At 44.6% G+C, this 17,957-nt stretch overlaps 1 protein-coding gene across 1 annotated transcript in view; it reads left to right on the top strand.

The window, feature by feature from the left end:
• Window positions 1-17,957, top strand: part of LOC308411304 (junction plakoglobin-like) — a 123,599-nt gene that overhangs the window by 64,844 nt on the left and 40,798 nt on the right. The window lies entirely within an intron of this gene.

The raw sequence follows: 17,957 nt of genomic DNA, 5'->3' as shown, positions 1-17,957 counted from the left end.
TTTGCATCCATTAGCTATATCTACCATTAGATATAGATATATTACAAATATATATTAACAATAATATAGATATGTAAGTATATTACAGAAATGGGTCTATTATGGTATGTTATAATGTACACGGTATGAAGTATGTTGTGAATATTCTATAACTATAAGTATGTACAGGCTGTAGTGAGTACAAGCTATGTACAGGATATGAACAGGATATAAATATGAAAAACTATACAGAATATGAAATAAAAAACTTTACAGAATCTGAGATATACAGCTATACAGAAATGGGAACTATGCAAGTTGTAAACAGTTGTAGGGTTAAAAATTATCGTATGTACAGAATGATTATTTACACAGAGCTATACAGTAGTGCACATGTTCTTCACGCCACACTGTGCCATCTTTCGCTGTCTCAGTCCCCAAACAAGCTCTCTTTTTCAGTGTGCCCCGCTGGGCACTGGGTGTGCCCCGCTAAGCGGGGTACTGTGACGGGGCACACCCAGTGCTCTATGATTGGTGCACAATCATCTCTATGATTGTGCACCAATCAGAGCACTGGGTGTTTTTTGTACTGGGTATATATATGACACAATCTCACTGCACTTAGCCTAACCCTTCATTGCCCTGAAGAATTCTGTGGTGTACGGACCTCCTCTCCAAGGAAAGAAAATGCAGAGAAGACTCACTACTCAGCAGGCGTTGGAAATGATCCTGACGGAAGTCGACCCTTGTGACTCGGATGGAGAAGACCTAGAAGTTCAGCCGGATTCGGACTCAGAGCTGTCTGATCAGTCTTCCGGTTAGTTTCATTTCATGTTATTTCCTTTTTCATTTCAAACAAGTAAGTGGATGTAGTTAGTAAGTTTGTTTGACCTTCCCATTGCTCACAATTTGAATTTGTTCACACTGCAGATGAGGAGACTGCTTCTCCACCGAAAAAGAGAGCTTGTTTGGGAACTGAGACAGCGAAAGATGGCACAGTGTGGCGTGAAGAACATGTGGGGACCCGTCTCCCTTTCACCCCAATAGAACCGTACGCTGCAGATGGAGAGCCAACGGCTAAGGCCAGGAGAAGTATCTCGAGTCGCCTTCAGAGCTTCCTGTGTTTCATCACTCTTGACATGCTTCATAGCATTCAAGAATGGACTATTCAACATGCACAGCAAACGGAGCATGTTCATTGGTTCATGGACCTCCCTGAACTAATGGCATTTATTGCAATTGTCATCTTGCGGGGGGTTTACAGGATTCCATCGGTAAATGACTGCTGGTCAGCAAACCTGGGAAACCCACAGATAATTGGAACTATGGCACGAAACCGCTTCCAAGACATCATGCAACACCTACGCTTTGATGACAAGTCCACCCGCAGTGATCGAGCAAAGACTGATAAGTTCGCTGCAATTTCCAGTGTATGGGGATCATTTGTCACCAACTGCATCACGTGCTACAACCCTGGTCTACATATCACCGTTGATGAACAGCTTTTCCCATCAAAGACTCGGTGCTGTTTCCTGCAGTATATTGCAAGTAAACCGGACAAGTTTGGGATCAAGTTTTGGGTGGCCTGCGACCTAAAATCCAAGTACATTTGCAATGTCTTCCCATATCTTGGCAAGGACCCCAATCGTCCCACTGGGGAGAGACTTTCTGAAAATGTAGTAATGAGGCTGATGGAACCATTCCTAGACAAGGGCAGAAATGTTACCACGGACAATTTCTTCACATCGCTTTCACTTGCGCAAAAACTTCTTGGATGGAAAACCACCATCCTCGGCACAGTCAACAAGATTCGCAGGGAAATTCCTCAATCCACTAGACAGACAGATCGCAATGAATTCACCACTCAGGTATGTTGCAGGTCTTTTGTGGTTCTATGTTTATGTGTTTCATTGTGTGTAAAAGGGCTATGGAAATAACAATTTATCTTATTTCTTAGGTGTTTTCAACCTCTGCTGCCACGCTGACGGCGTATGCGGCCAAACGGAAGAAGACAGTCTATATTCTTAGCAGCATGCACAGCGTGGTTCAGACTGATAACACTACCAAAAGGAAGCCAAACACTGTCACCCTTTACAACAAAACAAAGTGTGGCGTGGATGTGATGGACCAGATGGTTCGGGAGTACACTGTCCGCAAAGGAACACGGCGCTGGCCAGTCGCCGTGTTTTATAACATGATTGACATGGCAGCACTGAATGCACATGTGCTGTATCAAGCATGCACCGGGACGAAGGAAAGACGGGTGGACTTCCTGGTGGAGCTTGCAAGGGAGTTGGCTCGCTCTCATGTAGCTGCGAAGAAGGCAAGAAAAGATCAGTTGCTTCGGACACAACCCTCCACACCGAGCCCTGGAAAAAGGGCCACGTGTCAGGTCAAACACAGATGCAAAAAAAATCAGGCCACTGTGCGATGTGTTCACTGCTACAGGTACACATGTGGTAAATGCAGACGACAGATACCGTGGCAGTGCCAGGATTGTGAGTGATTGCTGAAAATGTTGAAATAAAATAAAGCATATAGAAATAAATTGACTGATATTATAAGAACGAGCAAACAACTTTATTATAGAAGAAGATTATATGAAAATAAAAACAATATAAAAGGAACTTGGGATGTGTTAAACAACTTAATTAAACAAGGATCTTCTGGAACATCATATCCTGAATATTTTACTGATGCAAATGGTGAAAATCACAACATGAGTAATATTGTCGATGGGTTCAATAAATTCTTCATAAATGTTGGCCCCGAACTAGCAGCAGACATCCCGTGTCATAAAAATGAAAATATCAGTAATATAAAATCAAATCCCTTTTCACTGTTCCTCTCAGCTACAAATGAGCAAGAAGTAATAAATATCACATTAAAATGTAAAAGTAAGTCTTCAATGGATTATCATGACATAAATATGTCTGTAGTTAAACAGGTTATTCTGAATATTGCTAGTCCCTTAACATATATCTGTAATTTATCATTTCAGTCCGGTTGTTTTCCAAAAAAAATGAAAATTGCGAAAGTAATACCACTATATAAAAGTAATGACAAACACAGTTTTACCAATTATAGGCCTATTTCTCTACTGCCTCAATTCTCAAAAATTCTAGAAAAACTTTTTAATTCAAGATTAGAAAAATTCCTTGAAAAACATCAAATAATTAATGTTGGTCAGTATGGTTTCAGAACGCAAAGAACCACTTCAATGGCGATAATTGAGGCAGTAGAAGAAATTACTGATACACTGGATAAAAATAAATATGCAGTTGGTATTTTTGTTGACCTCAAAAAGGCCTTCGACACAATCAATCACTCAATTTTACTGGATAAATTGGAAAGATATGGTATTCGAGGGAAAGCTGGTAACTGGTTAAAAAGTTACCTAACAGGTCGGGAACAATATGTTAGCATAGGGCATTACCATTCAGAGAAACTTGGTATTACATGTGGTGTTCCCCAAGGGTCAGTGTTGGGACCAAAACTTTTCAATGTATACATAAATGATATTTTTGATGTTTCTCAAGTACTTAAACTCATACTGTTCGCAGATGACACCAACATATTTTTCAGTAGCGATGATTATACTGATCTTGTAATGACTGTAAACAGGGAGCTAAAATTAATAAAAAAATGGATGGACATAAATAAATTATCATTAAATATAAATAAAACTAAAGCAATGTTTTTTGGTAATTTAAAATATAATATAGAATTACCAATTATCATTGAAGGTGTACCAATTGATAATGTGAGTGAAAACAAATTTTTGGGAGTTATAATTGATAACAAAATTTCATGGAAACCCCACGTCAGACACATAAAAACCAAAATTTCCAGAAGCCTCGCAGTTTTGAACAAAGTGAAGCAATTCCTTGATAAAGATGCACTTCGTACTCTGTACTGTACCCTGGTTCTTCCATATCTTACATATTGTGTGGAAGTGTGGGGAAACACATATAAAAATACAACTAATCCATTAGTCACAGTACAGAAACGAGCACTGCGTATTATTCACAAGGCTGGTTATCTAGATCATACTCACAAACTCTTTCTTCAGGCAAAGTTACTTAAATTCCAGGATCTGGTTAATTACAATACATCCATAATTTTGTATAAAGCTTTTACTAAACTTTTACCGGCAAATTTACAAACTAGATTTGAAATTCGAGAAAAGGTTTATAATGTGAGAGGCTTTGGAGAATTCAAATTACCCAGAACTCGAACAACCCGTAAAGGTTTTTGTGTGTCTGTATGTGGTGTGAGAATCTGGAACAGTCTGAGTTTACAATTGAAACAATGCAAAAATATTCATAGATTTAAATTTCTCTACAAACAGTTGGTCTGGTCACAGTATACTCAATGATGCTTTTAGTGTGCTCTGTAATGTCTGTTCTCTTACCATTGCTGGTATGGATTCCAAAATAAAAAATAAAAAATAAAGTGTGCGTATGTATGTACATATATGTACTTGTGTGTGTAGATATATATGTATGTATATGTATGTGTGTCTGTTACTTGTAGTTATTACTGCCTGTTACCTGTGGTAATGCAATTTATAATTTATATATTCTGTATTCAGTTATGAAGGCTCTAATTGTTGGTTGCGAGCTGCCGCTTAGATGCTTGTATCTGCCCGGGGCTGTTGATGGGTCTGTATGCAATGATGGGCGTAGCTGCGGGAAGTTTATTGTTTTTTTTTGTTGATGAGTGAGTATAGGGGTGGGATTTAATAAGTTTTCTTCGTCCCACTCCTTTTTCAGGCAAGTTTTGTTTTTTGTTTTGTGTATTTTATGTTCAATATAGGTATTTGTTGTGCCTGAAAATGAATAAATAAATGAATGAATGAAATGAAATGTACTCACTCACTTTTTATCATTATTTGTAAATATGTGTACAAATGGTTGGTTTTTTGTACTGTTTTCATCAATAAATGTCAGCAACAAAGGACATACAAAGGACATGTGTTGATTTCTCCCTAAGATGGCAAACTGAAACACTCCACTCCCCCACCCCCTCAATCACTCACCCCCACTCCCCTCCCTCCAGAATTCCTAGGTAACGACCTAATCTACATATGAATGACTAGCCAATTTAGCTTCCACTTCCAGCATTTGACTGCTCTCCGGCTTTTAAAGGTAGAACGGTAGAAGCCTGGCAATCCCAGTGTTAAGATAAATGAGGGTGTGGATAGTTTCTACAGAGGCTGTATAAAGTGCTGGTGGTTGTGAGTGGTGTTTCAGTCCATGTTATTATTGTGTGTTTGAGGGTACAGTTGTCCATTGTGGGTGTGTGTATGTTCAGTCCATGAGTTTAATGTGGGTCAGATGTCAGGAGGCAGAGTTCAGGAGTCTGACAGCTGTGGGGAAGAAGCTGTTCCGGTACCTGGAGGTCTTAGTCCGGAGGCTCCTGTAGCGCCTCCCAGAGGGCAGGAGGGTGAAGAGTCCATGTGATGGGTGACTGGGGTCTTTGATGATTTTCCCAGCTCTTTTCAGACACCGCTTCCTGTAGATGTCTTTTATGGCAGGAAGTGGTGCTCTGGCGATGCGCTGGGCAGTTTTCACGACCCTCTGCAACGCCTTCCGGTCCGAGGCAGAGCAGTTCCCGTACCAGACTGTTATACAGTTGGTCAGGATGCTCTCGATGGTGCAGCGATAGAAGTTCACCAGGATGTCTGAGGACAGGTGGTTCTTCCTCAGAGTCCTCAAGAAGAAGAGGCGCTGGTGAGCCTTCTTGACCAGCTTGGAGCAGTTGGTCGTCCAGGTGAGATCCTCGGAGATGTGGACTCCCAGGAACTTGAAGCTGCTCACACGCTCCACAGCCGTCCCCTTAATGTGGATGGGTGGATGTGGGTCAGCATTCCTCCTGTAGTCCACGATGAGCTCCTTGGTCTTCTCGGTGTTAAGCAGCAGGTTGTTTGTGTCGCACCACTCAGCCAGACGATCCACCTCCTCCCTGTAGGCGGCCTCATCGTTGTCACTGAGGAGGCCAATCACCGTGGTGTCATCTGCAAACTTAATGATGGTGTTGGAACCATCAGCAGGTCTGCAGTCGTGGGTGAAGAGGGAGTAGAGGAAAGGGCTCATCACACAGCCTTGTGGTACACCGGTGTTCATTGTGATTGTAGATGAGCAGCGGTTATCCAGCCGGACATGTTGGGGGCGGTTGGTCAGGAAGTCCAGTAACCATTTGCAGATGAGGGAACTGATGCCCAGGTCTGTCAGTTTCCTGATGAGTTGTGAGGGGTGGATTGTATTGAATGCTGAACTGAAGTCTATAAACAGCATTCTGGCGTAGGTGTTGTTGTTGTCCAGGTGTGAGAGGACAGAGTGCAGTGCGATGGAGACTGCATCCTCTGTGCTCCTGTTCTGGCGGTATGCGAATTGGTGGGGGTCCAGGGTGGGGGGGAGACAGGATTTGAAGTGTGCTAGGACCAGCTGCTCTAAGCACTTAGTGATGATGGGGGTGAGTGCTACTGGGCGGTAGTCATTGAGGCAAGATGGGTTGGCGTTTTTGGGTATCGGGACGATGGAGGTGGATTTGAAGCAGGCCGGTACCACAGCATGGGCCAAGGACAGATTGAATATGTCTGTCAGCACTCCTGCAAGCTCCCCAGAACACGCTCTGAGAACACGCCCGGGGATGCCATCAGGACCTGCAGCCTTGTGGACATTGATCCTGCTCAGCACCGCTCCTACATCGGTGGGGGAGAGAGTCAGAGGTTGGTGGTCTGGCGTCACGTCTGCTTTGGTTGTGGTTGTGGGGTTCCCTCGCTCAAAACGAGCATAAAAGTTGTTGAGCTCGTTGAGGAAGGAGACATCAGAGGATGCGGGGGAGGGTTTGGTGGTCCTGTAGTCTGTGATGGTCTGGAGTCCTTGCCACATGCGTCGGGGGTTGGAGTTGGAGAAGTGTTCTTCTACCTTCTTTTTGTAATGTGTTTGGCTTTTTTGATGCCCTTCTTTAGCTTAGCTTTGGCTGTACTGTAGGCGTGTGCATCTCCTGACCTAAAGGCAATGTTGCGGGCCTTCAGGAGGAGACGAACATCCCGGTTCATCCAAGGCTTCTGGTTGGGGTACATGGATCCGTTTCTGGGTGGTGACACTGTCTGTGGTTTCGGAGATGTACTCCAGTACAGATGAGGCGTACTGGTCCAGGTCTGTGTGGGTGAACATATTCCAGTCTGTGTTTTTAAATCTGTCCTGGAGCACTGCGTCTGTCCCCTCTGGCCACACTTTAATTGTCCTCACAGCAGGTTTCACACGTTGGATGAGTGGTGAATAGGGCTTTGGAGTTGACGTCACACCGCAATGCATTATGGGAGCGCAGCGCCATTTTCGGGGTCTACGAATCAAACCAAACACACTGTGTTGGAACAACGACTACAAGAAAGATGCTTAAAAGCAGCTCAAAAGAGAATGAACTGTATAGAGACCGATTTCATTCAGAGGCGAAGCAGCGGTACTTGCAGAAAATAGCGTGCATTGGAAATGTGAACCCGTATGAAATAAGGCCGTGGAGTAGAAACCCTGAAGACCAACCGCTATTGACGTAGCCTGACATATTCTCGTACCTTGTCTGTGGAGTCAGCGCGTACAAGTCGTCATTCAAGCAAAGGTAAGTCAGCTCGAGTACTGCGAGTGAAATGCGTTTGATTTCCCTGCAAACATTCAGATTAGTGCAGCATAAATTCATTCATGAGGGGAAATGACAGTGAGAACATGTGGAGGCTGTTAGGTGGATAACATAATGAGTTCAGTGCACTGATGTGACACTGTCCTGAAGGATTGTTATTCTTTATGGTTAAAGAAATTGCACTAATTTATTAATGTTTATTATAAATAATCCTTATTATACATCTTGCTTCCATGTTTGTATCTTGTGTCACTAAAAATACATTTTATTTTAATTTTATATATTGATCAATGACCTGCAGAATCTCCTTATCATATTAAGTGATTCATAATTGTCACTTTATGCTTTCTCCATCTCTAAAGTGATGACATCCTTGCATTACATCCTTTAGGTTCATTTTCTGCAGGCAGGTTTCTGACAGAGAACAGGCAGATTTAGAATATAACATGCAGCGTTCTATAGATGGACACATAAAAAAATGAAAAATTACATGTATGTGCTAACTTTCTAAACACTTTGTTACATTTATGATAAAGTAGATTAAACACATTTACGTCGGCCTTGGCTCATTAGTTCTTGTCTTTAAATGAACTTTGTCTGTGTGTGTTTCAGGTCCTGCACTCTCAAAGACTGAATGAACCAGCATTGCAGCCATGGGTCACTGTGAGCATCACAGGGAAGGTTGAAGCCGCCCGCTGCACCTGTAAGGCCGGAGTCGCAGAGACCTGCAGCCATGTCGCTGCTCTTCTGTTTAATGTAGAAGCAACAGTGTTGATCCGTGGCACAAGGACTGTTACAGATGAACCTGCATACTGGGTTTTTCTGGGTAATATGACCAAGATACAGCCAGAGGTTGGCCATAAGATAGACTTCTCCTCTTCAGCTGCCCAAAAAAAAGGCTCTTGATCAAAACATAAACAGACCATCTGTAGTGACAGGTAAAAGGAGGGGTCCTCAAAACAGAAAAATCCCACCTGCTACTTTGGAGGAGTTGTCACTGCTATTGGATACTTTGCTGGAACACAGTAAAGCTGTGGGTTGTGGGAATGACCCATAATGTTTTATCTAGGGGTCTAGATTTATGCCTGTAGTGCACTGTCATGTAAATAATTTGCATTTACTGAATATATACTGACTGAGTCCCACTGTTCAAAAGTTGAATAAAGAAACAAACTAATTTTTGCCTCTTTTTTTTTTTTATTGAAACCACCTTATAGAACATCACATCAGTTACAATGTAGAATCCATGTCATTTATAGTTTACAAATGACAAAATGTTTACACAAAATCATGAGTGTTTACATGACATCACCCACTACTAACATTATTTACTGTATCTTTTGAAAAAATACAGCAATTTTAACAGCACAATACTTAAGAATATTTAACAGGAGCAGGTTTCATTCTTCCCTGGTTTTATTATCACACTGTTCATCAAAACGGCAGCAAACCTTCACCATCTTATCATATATATCATATTTCATATTTCACCATCTTATCCAGAAGGGTCACCTCTTCACCCTCACATGGAAGAAGTAATCTGATTGGCATGGTGGTATGTTTGCAGCAGGTCTGTTCTGCCCTCGCACTTAACTAGGCAGACAGACAACCATCATCCCATGTAGAAAAACCACACCGTTGTTCCTTTCTGGTGGATTTATTTGATTGGATGCATAGCATGGCTTTGTCGAAATACATGAATGGATGAATGGTAAAAAGACTGTGCTGGCTTAAGAGGTAGCATAGGCAGGCACAGGAGTAGCAAACTGTCCTTCTCCCGTTAGACAGGAAGTAATGAGAAGTAGCACTTCCGGTAGAATGTCAAAATAAAATGAACAGTGTGCCAGAAACGAATAAAGATTGCATGAACTTGTATAACACTACATAACATGAGTGGTGACTCTTAAGGAGCCAGAACACTCCCCGCCTGACATCGGTAAGATGTCACACTTGTACCCAAACTAAACTTGTTGCACAGCAGCTGATACAAGAAGAACAACGTCTGTGACTGGCCTAAAGTAAACTTTGGCTTTACCATCTTTCACCACCTTGACTTCTACCTTCCTGACAAGTCCGTCACTACTAGGATGAACCTTTGCAATCACCCCCATGGGCCACTGATTTCTCTTCACGAGAGGATCTTTCAGGAGGACCACATCCCCCTGCTGCAGGTTTGGTCTGGTGGAATGCCACTTGCGGCGGCATTGCAGTGTTGATAAGTACTCCTTACGCCAGCGATGGCAGAAAGAGTTGGCCAGACTCTGAACTCTTTTCCACTGTTGCCTGTAGAGGTCCTTCTCCCCGAAGTCACCTAAGGGTGTTGGAGGTGCACCAACTTTTTGCGTGAGGAGTGTGGCGGGAGTAAGGATGCACGGAACATCGGGATCACTTGACACTGGAACCAGCGGCCGTGCGTTGATGATGGCGGCCACCTCTGCCATGAAGGTGATCAGGACGTCGTGCGTGAGGGGCCTGGAACCAAGTTGAGCGAGCTGGGAGTCTAATATCTTACGTGCCACTCCTATCATCCGCTCCCAACTGCCCCCCATGTGAGAAGAGTAGGGAGGGTTGAAGACCCAACTACATCCATGATCATTTAAGAAGGATTTAACACGTGGGTCACAAGGAATCCTTTTGTCAAACCCTAGCTCCCTGGAGGCTCCTGTGAAGTTAGTTCCACAATCCGATCTCAATTGCTTTGCAGGTCCTCTGACTGAAAAGAACCTGCGGAGAGCGTTAATGAAGCTAGACGTGTCCATCCCCTCTATGATCTCAAGGTGAACTGCCCTTGTGCTCATGCAGGTGAACATCACTGCCCATCGTTTGCTGCTGGCAAGTCCGCCCCGAGTACGACGAGAGGCAACCGACCATGGCCCGAACACATCTATGCCTACGTAAGAGAATGGAGGCTCAGCACTAAGGCGTTCTGCAGGAAGATCTGACATTTTTTGGAACTGTGTTACTCCCCTTAGCTTGCGACAAACTACGCATGAGTAAATGAGGCTGCTGATCTGGCGTTTACCTCCTAAGACCCAGTAACCTGCGGATCTTAAAGCACCCTCTGTAAGATGACGCCCCTGGTGCCTGACCCTTTCATGGTAATAGCGGACTAACAGGTTAGTTACATGGTGTTTGTGCGGCATAATCAAGGGGTGTTTTTCTGCGGACTCAAGGTCAGAATGAAGAAGGCGTCCGCCAAGCCTCAGGAGGCCTGATTTGTCAAGGTAGGGAGAAAGCTTTAAGAGAGGGCTTTTCTTTGGGATGTCCTTCCTTGACTCTATTTGTTTGAGCTCCTCTGGGAAGCTTTCTTGTTGGACTGCTTTTATAACCGTCTCTCTTGCTTGCTCAAAATCTGAGGTAGTGAGTTCATGACATATATGCCATCCCTTACATTGTCCGCCTGATTGCTTTACCTCAAAGGTGCGTGCAATGTGTGCCAAACGTGCAACTGCCCTGGTAAGGGACTGCCAGCTGGAGAAAGATTCTAAGTTTGCAGTCTTTAAACAGGGGTATGATGTTTGAATGGTGGCAGTGATCAAGGGACGAACTTCAATGTCTGAGTCGGGGTTTTGAAGTTGGAATGTACCTGATGAGTTGCTCTGTAAGGGCTTTAAGGGAAACTCCGGCCATTTCAACCATGTGCTGGACAACAGTTTTTCGGCAGGTAGAGATCTGGATCCGTGATCGGCCGGGTTGTGCACCGAGGGTACATAGCCCCACTGAGTTGGTACTGTTGCTCGTCTGATGCGTTGCACCCGGTTGTTCACGAAAACGTGAAATCTTCTTGCCTCATTGTAGATATAGCCAAGAACGACTTTGCTGTCGGAGAAGAAGCGCATGTTACTAATCTGAATGTCCATTTCATCTCTGATTAGTTCCCCAACTTCCACCGCTAACACCGATGCACACAGCTCGAGCCTGGGAATGGTAAGATCGGGCTTGGGGGCAAGTTTGGCTTTCCCGAATATGAACGCAAACTCTGTCTCACCATTTTTGTTCGTTAACTTCAGGTAAGCCACGGCTGCAATAGCCTGGGTTGATGCATCACAGAAGACACAGATTTCTCTGTGCTTCGCACCAAGAAAGGAGAAGGAGCAGTATGGCCTTGGGATACGGATTTGCTCGAGTTGTTTGAGAGCATTCTTCCATTCTGACCACTCCTTAAACATGCCCTCTGGAAGAGTCTCATCCCACCCACAAGTCTCTTTTGTCAGCTCCCGCAACAGTGCCCTCCCCTTGATGCTCACTGGCACTGCAAACCCCAGCGGGTCAAAAAAGCTGTTGATAGTGGACAGAACACCTCTTTTCGTGTAAGGCTTTTCGGCTTGAGAGACTCTGAATGTGAAGGTGTCGCCTTCAATGTCCCAACATACTCCTAAGCTTCTCTGCATTGGAGGAAACTCTGTGTTGAAATCTATGTCCTTGAGCCCGCTTGCCAAGTCTACAGTAGAGAATGCTTTCATGACATTTGGGCTGTTTGAAGCTATTTTGTGGAGCCTCAGGTTGGACGCAGCGAGCAGCTCCTGTGTGTCTTTGAGGAGCTTAATTGCCTCTGACTCAGTAGGGAGGGATTTGAGTCCATCGTCGACATAGAAATGTCTTTGAACAAACTGTTTGGCCTCAGAATAGTGCTGTGTGTCGAACAGGTGTGCTGCCTTTCTCAGACCGAAAATTGCCACCGCTGGAGAGGGGCTGTTGCCGAACACGTGCACTTTCATTCTGTACTCGACAACTGGCTCTCTTGGGTCATTGTTGCGGTACCAAAGGAACCGGAGGAAGTTCCTGTGGTCTTCTCGCACCTGAAAGCAGTGGAACATTTGTTGTATGTCCGCTGTGACAGACACCGTTTCTTCTCTGAAACGGATGAGCACCCCAATCAGACTGTTATTCATATTTGGACCTTTGAGCAGCACATCATTTAAGGACACTCCCTGAAACTTAGCACTTGAGTCAAATACCACCCTGATGTTCCCGGGCTTCTGCGGGTGATAAACGCCAAAGAAGGGCAGATACCAGCATTCTTCTCCTTCTTCGAGAGCTGGTGCTGGTTCGGCGTGATCCCTGTCAAACAACCCCTGCATAAAATCCATAAAATGTCTCTCCATCTCAGGGCGTTTATTTAATGTGCGGCGCAACGACTCTAAGCGGCTGAGTGCTTGGTTTCTGTTGTTTGGGAGGTGGGTTCTCGGTGTACGGAAAGGAAGTGGAGCTGTCCAGCTATTTGCATCGTCTTGGTAAAAGTCTCTTTCCATAATTTCCAGAAAGGCTTGGTCCTCAAAGGAAGGGGCTAGCTCTTCGTCCTTTTCACTTTGCTGGAATATGTGTTTCCCTATTTGACATGAACTGTGAGTGTTCCAGGATTTGTTGTGTGACTGCTCTTTGACATGAAAGCTGTTTTGACAGGGTGTTAGGAGACTTGGACGCCCGTTCTCTAGAACACTCGTTCTGTATGTGCCTATGATGGCTGGCTTATGGGCTCCTCCTAGGCATACATCACCTACAATAACCCACCCAAGTGCAAGTCTCTGAGCAAATGGAGCATTGACTGGTCCATTCACTCGTTCATACACTTTGTGCACTTGTATTATGTCTCGGCCTAACAGCAACATAATGTCAGCCTCAGGGTCTAGGGGCTGCATATGATCTGCTAGGTGTTTGAGGTGTTGATGGGCTAGGGCAATCTCTTGCGTTGGTATTTCATTCTTGTTGTCTGGGAGTGAGTCACACTCGAGCAAAGAAGGCAGAGGAGAGCTGAACTGGCCATCAACAGACTGTATAAAGAGGTTCTCAGCTAAGCGGCCATTTGTAGTGGAAACCCCTGTACATGTCTTAAGTGTGTATGGCGCTAGGTTGCTCATTGGGATGCCAAAGGTGTCGAAAAGATTTGACTTCGCTAATGACCTATTGCTCTGGTCATCTATGATAGCGTAAACCTTGACCTTTTTGTCTGGATGCCCCTTTGGATAAATGTAGGCTTGACATATTTTGGAGCAGGAACGCCCCCCACCTAAGTCCCCACAAACTTGAGTGCATGCTGAGCTAGTCTCCAAGTCTAGGCTACTCTCCCCGCCATGCTCCTCCCTGTCCTGGTCTGGGGCAATGTTTTGAGCTTTTGTGTTTTGTGTCCATGGAGCTGGACCTGCATGCAGCGCTGCAACGTGTTTGTTGCTGTTGCACTCTAGGCAAGTAATCTCTTCCTTACAGTCTTTAGCTTGGTGAGCTGAGGAATTGCAGCACCTAAAACAGATGTTGTGTTCCCTGAGGTATGCCTTACGCTCATCTAGTGTCTTTTCCCTGAAACCTCTACACTTCTTTAACGGGTGCGGTTTCTTGTGGATGGGACACAGTTTGTTTGTGAACTCACTCGTGCTGCCTAAGTTTGGTTTGTGAGTTTTGTTTACCTCTGTTTTGTGGACGGCAACAGGCGGTCTTGACTTGGCAAATCTTGTATAGTGGTTGTCGTGAGTTGTTGGATAGGATGTGGGACCTGATACAGTAGACTTAAAACTGGGGTCGTTTCTCATTTTCGCTTCATCTTGTATGAAGCGACAGAAGAATGAGAATGGAGGGAAATATACATCATGTCTCTGCTTGTATTTAATCCCCTCTGACATCCACCTGTCTTGAAGATTTGTTGGCAACTTATCAACTATCGGGGCAATGCCACGTGATGTGTCCAAATACACTAGCCCAGGTAAAGAGCCGTCTGATTTGGCTGCATCAATTTCAGAAAGTAGGTCGCCAAGTTCTCTGAGATTCTGAGGGTCTTTGTTTGACACTCTAGGAAAGCGTTCAAGTCTGTCAAGGAGCGACTTCTCAATAGCCTCTGGGGTGCCATAACATTCTTGTAGCCGTGTCCAAACTCTGCTGGATTGTTGAGATTGACAGAGCGTATACGTTTGGCATGCTTAGACGACTCTTCTCCAAGCCACCGGGTGAGCAAATCTAACTGTTCGCTAGGCTTTAAGCTTAACCCTTCAATAGCGTTACAGAAAGAAGCTCTCCATGCCCAGTAGTCCTCTGCTCTGTTCGTAAACTTTGTCAGACCGTCTGCCACCAATTCTCTTTTTGCCAGAAACTTAGCGAGATTAGCAAAGTCACTGTTCCCGTTGTTGATTTGCGTTGGCTGGAAAGGTGGAGTGTAAGGGGAAAAGCTCATAGGTTGCGGTGTGGTACTTACATACCTTTGGCCACATTTTTCTTGGGTATCAGCAGCTGGTGTCAGATGGCTGCCAATCTCATATTTGATGTCCTGTTGATTTACCTGTGGGACATATTGAGGTGAAGTGGCTGGATCGGGGATTGGACTGATGTCACATTGTTTTATCGGCGTAAAGTGTTTGGGGTCCGGCAAGTCTTCTCTGCGATGCTCTGGTGAAGAATATCCAAGATAACTCTGTAGTCTGTATGACTGGGTTGAAGCTGGAAGCTGGAGTAGAGCGTGAGAGTTCAGCGCTGGTTGTGAGTTCTCTTGACCCTGTCGTGATTCCCCATATTGTTTTTCTGACACACGAGATGACCACATTTCCCCGCTTACCTCCTCTGCTATTGCTGCTTCAAATACATTGGCTTCAGCGAGCGCAGCTTCTGCTTCCTTTTCTTCTTTTAGTGCTTTTAATGTAGCACTTAACTCTGCTTGCCTCATTTTCACCTCAATCTCCCGTCGTGTAAACTCTGCTCTGGCGCGTGCTGCTTCGGCCTTTGCCCGTGCTTCGACTGCTGCTTTGGCGAGTGAGCTGCGGGATCTGGATGTAGATCCAGAGCAGGTGGACCGTACCTCCAGCTGCTCCTCCTCTGCTGACAGCATAGTGGCGTCTGGGTCAGATGTCTGGAAGACTGCCTCCTGAAGTAGCCGTTTCGCCACTCTTTTTACTGTTCTGCCCTCGCACTTAACTAGGCAGACAGACAACCATCATCCCATGTAGAAAAACCACACCGTTGTTCCTTTCTGGTGGATTTATTTGATTGGATGCATAGCATGGCTTTGTCGAAATACATGAATGGATGAATGGTAAAAAGACTGTGCTGGCTTAAGAGGTAGCATAGGCAGGCACAGGAGTAGCAAACTGTCCTTCTCCCGTTAGACAGGAAGTAATGAGAAGTAGCACTTCCGGTAGAATGTCAAAATAAAATGAACAGTGTGCCAGAAACGAATAAAGATTGCATGAACTTGTATAACACTACATAACATGAGTGGTGACTCTTAAGGAGCCAGAACAAGGTCCCTTGTGTAGCACTGGAACCCAGTCACGATGTTTCATCCATTTCATAGGCTGGTTTGCTGCAATAATGCCAAATAATTAGCATCTGTATAGATAGAAGGTAGTTCTGCAAAATCACTCAGTAGGATGTTTGTTCTAATTTGCTATGACCTCAGAGCGCATCGAAAATAAAACTAATAGGCTATAAAGAGTGATATGAACATATTTAGAACTTACCGGAATGAAAATGTCTGGAGCACCAACAGATATCTGGAGATGGAAGAGAACTGGATATCAGCTCGTCTCACAGCTGCTATCCAGGCTAGACGCCTTCGTTTGGTAACATCAATACACGAGCTGCCTCATGTTGCTTCCAGGTTGGGAAAGAATGAAAAGATAAACCATTTTCAACCTTATTCTCTTGCCGGTGTTGTGTGTGACTTCGCTCCCTTTTCACTTGCGCTAGACCCCCAAAATGGCGGATCGGGCCAAAATCCTTTCCACGCCCACCCCCCGTGACATCACGCTCCAAAGCCCTATACCTAGGTGTGAGGAACAGGGAGAGATGGTCCGATTGTCCAATGTGGGGGAGGGGTGTGGCTTTGTAGGCTCCAGCCAGGTTGGAATAAACATGGTCTAAAGTCTTGTCCCCTCTGGTGTGGCAGGAGACATGTTGGTGGAATCTGGGGAGGACTGTCTTTAAGTTGGTGTGGTTGAAGTCGCCAGCAACAATAAAAGCAGCCTCGGGGTGTTTATTCTGGTGTTTGTTAATGGCTGCAGAAAGTTCTTTCATGGCCAACCTAGCATTAGCGTCGGGGGGGATATACACGGCAGTGAGTATGATAGAAGTGAGTTCTCTGGGGAGATAATAAGGTCTGCATTTGACCATTAAAAACTCCGCATTAGGTGAGCAGTGACTCTCAGTAGTAGTGGAGTTCATGCACCAAGCATTGTTAATATAAATGCACAAACCTCCACCTCTGGTCTTGCCGGAGTCATCTGCTAGCCGGTCGGCTCGGTGTGTGTGGCGTCCTGCTAACTCGATAGCATTGTCCGGACAGCTTTTGTTCAGCCATGTTTCGGTGAAAAACATGACATTTGAGTCCATAATCCGTCTGTTGTTAGTGATGGAGAGCCGTATCTCATCCATTTTGTTTGCCAGAGAACGGACGTTGGTGAGGAAAATACTGGGTAAAGGCAGCCGGTGTGGTGTTAGCTTTAGCTTAGCCCATAGCCCTCCGCGCCTACCTCGCCTTTGTTTACGATCTCGGTGCCGTCTGTGTGCACTTCCACCCGGCCGGGGAGAGTGGGCAGCCTCCGGTGTTCTGGAGATCTCTGGGATGAGTCAGAGATCGGCGATAAAACTGTTGGAGTTATGAGTCCAGATGTCCAGAAGCTCTTGTCTGCTGTAGGTCAGCAATTCTGGATGAATAATCTGATGAAAAGTAGATAAAAAACCGCTAAATAGCAGATTCTGGAGAGACACTGAGCCTCACGTTGTTCACGCGCCACCATCTTGGTCACCAGTAGTTAGTGAGCACTTAAAAGCATAGAAGGAAGTGCTTGTGTGAATGGGTTTTCATGGGTGAATGTGGTGAATTGCTCTTCGAGTGCTCCAGGAAAGTAGAAAAGCACTATACAAAAATCAGTCCAGTTGCCATTTAGTCCAGTATGTGGTTTAGCATTGTCCTGCTCTAATATGTCTTGATGAAAGCATATGGTGTTCTAAAATTTATATATACCTTTAAATAATATAATAATATATATAATATAATAATTTTATATATACCTTTGAGCATCGATGGTGCCTTTCCAAACAAACTGGTAATTGCATATACACTAATGCAACCCCTTACCACAATGGAGGCAGACTTTGAACTGATTGCTGATGGACCTTCTCTTCTTTAGTCCAGAGGATCTTTTCCATAAAATAATTACAATTTTTGATTCGTCTGACCATAGAAAAGTTTTTGAAGAGCAAGGAGGTCCTGCGTTAAACTCTTTTTTAAAATCCTGTAAATGCGATAAGTTGATTGATACCACAGGCACGTCTGCTAGAAGGGTAAGGGGTAACACAGGCGGTTGCCAGTATTTTCCAGCCTTCTGTTGTGCCTGTGCCAACTTCTTTGAGAT

This window comes from Rhamphochromis sp. 'chilingali', assembly GCF_963969265.1.
Source record: "Rhamphochromis sp. 'chilingali' genome assembly, chromosome: 15".
NCBI lineage: Eukaryota > Metazoa > Chordata > Actinopteri > Cichliformes > Cichlidae > Rhamphochromis > Rhamphochromis sp. 'chilingali'.
The sequence above is the reverse complement of the archived record's forward strand: the minus strand, read 5'-3'. Positions and strand labels throughout refer to the sequence as shown.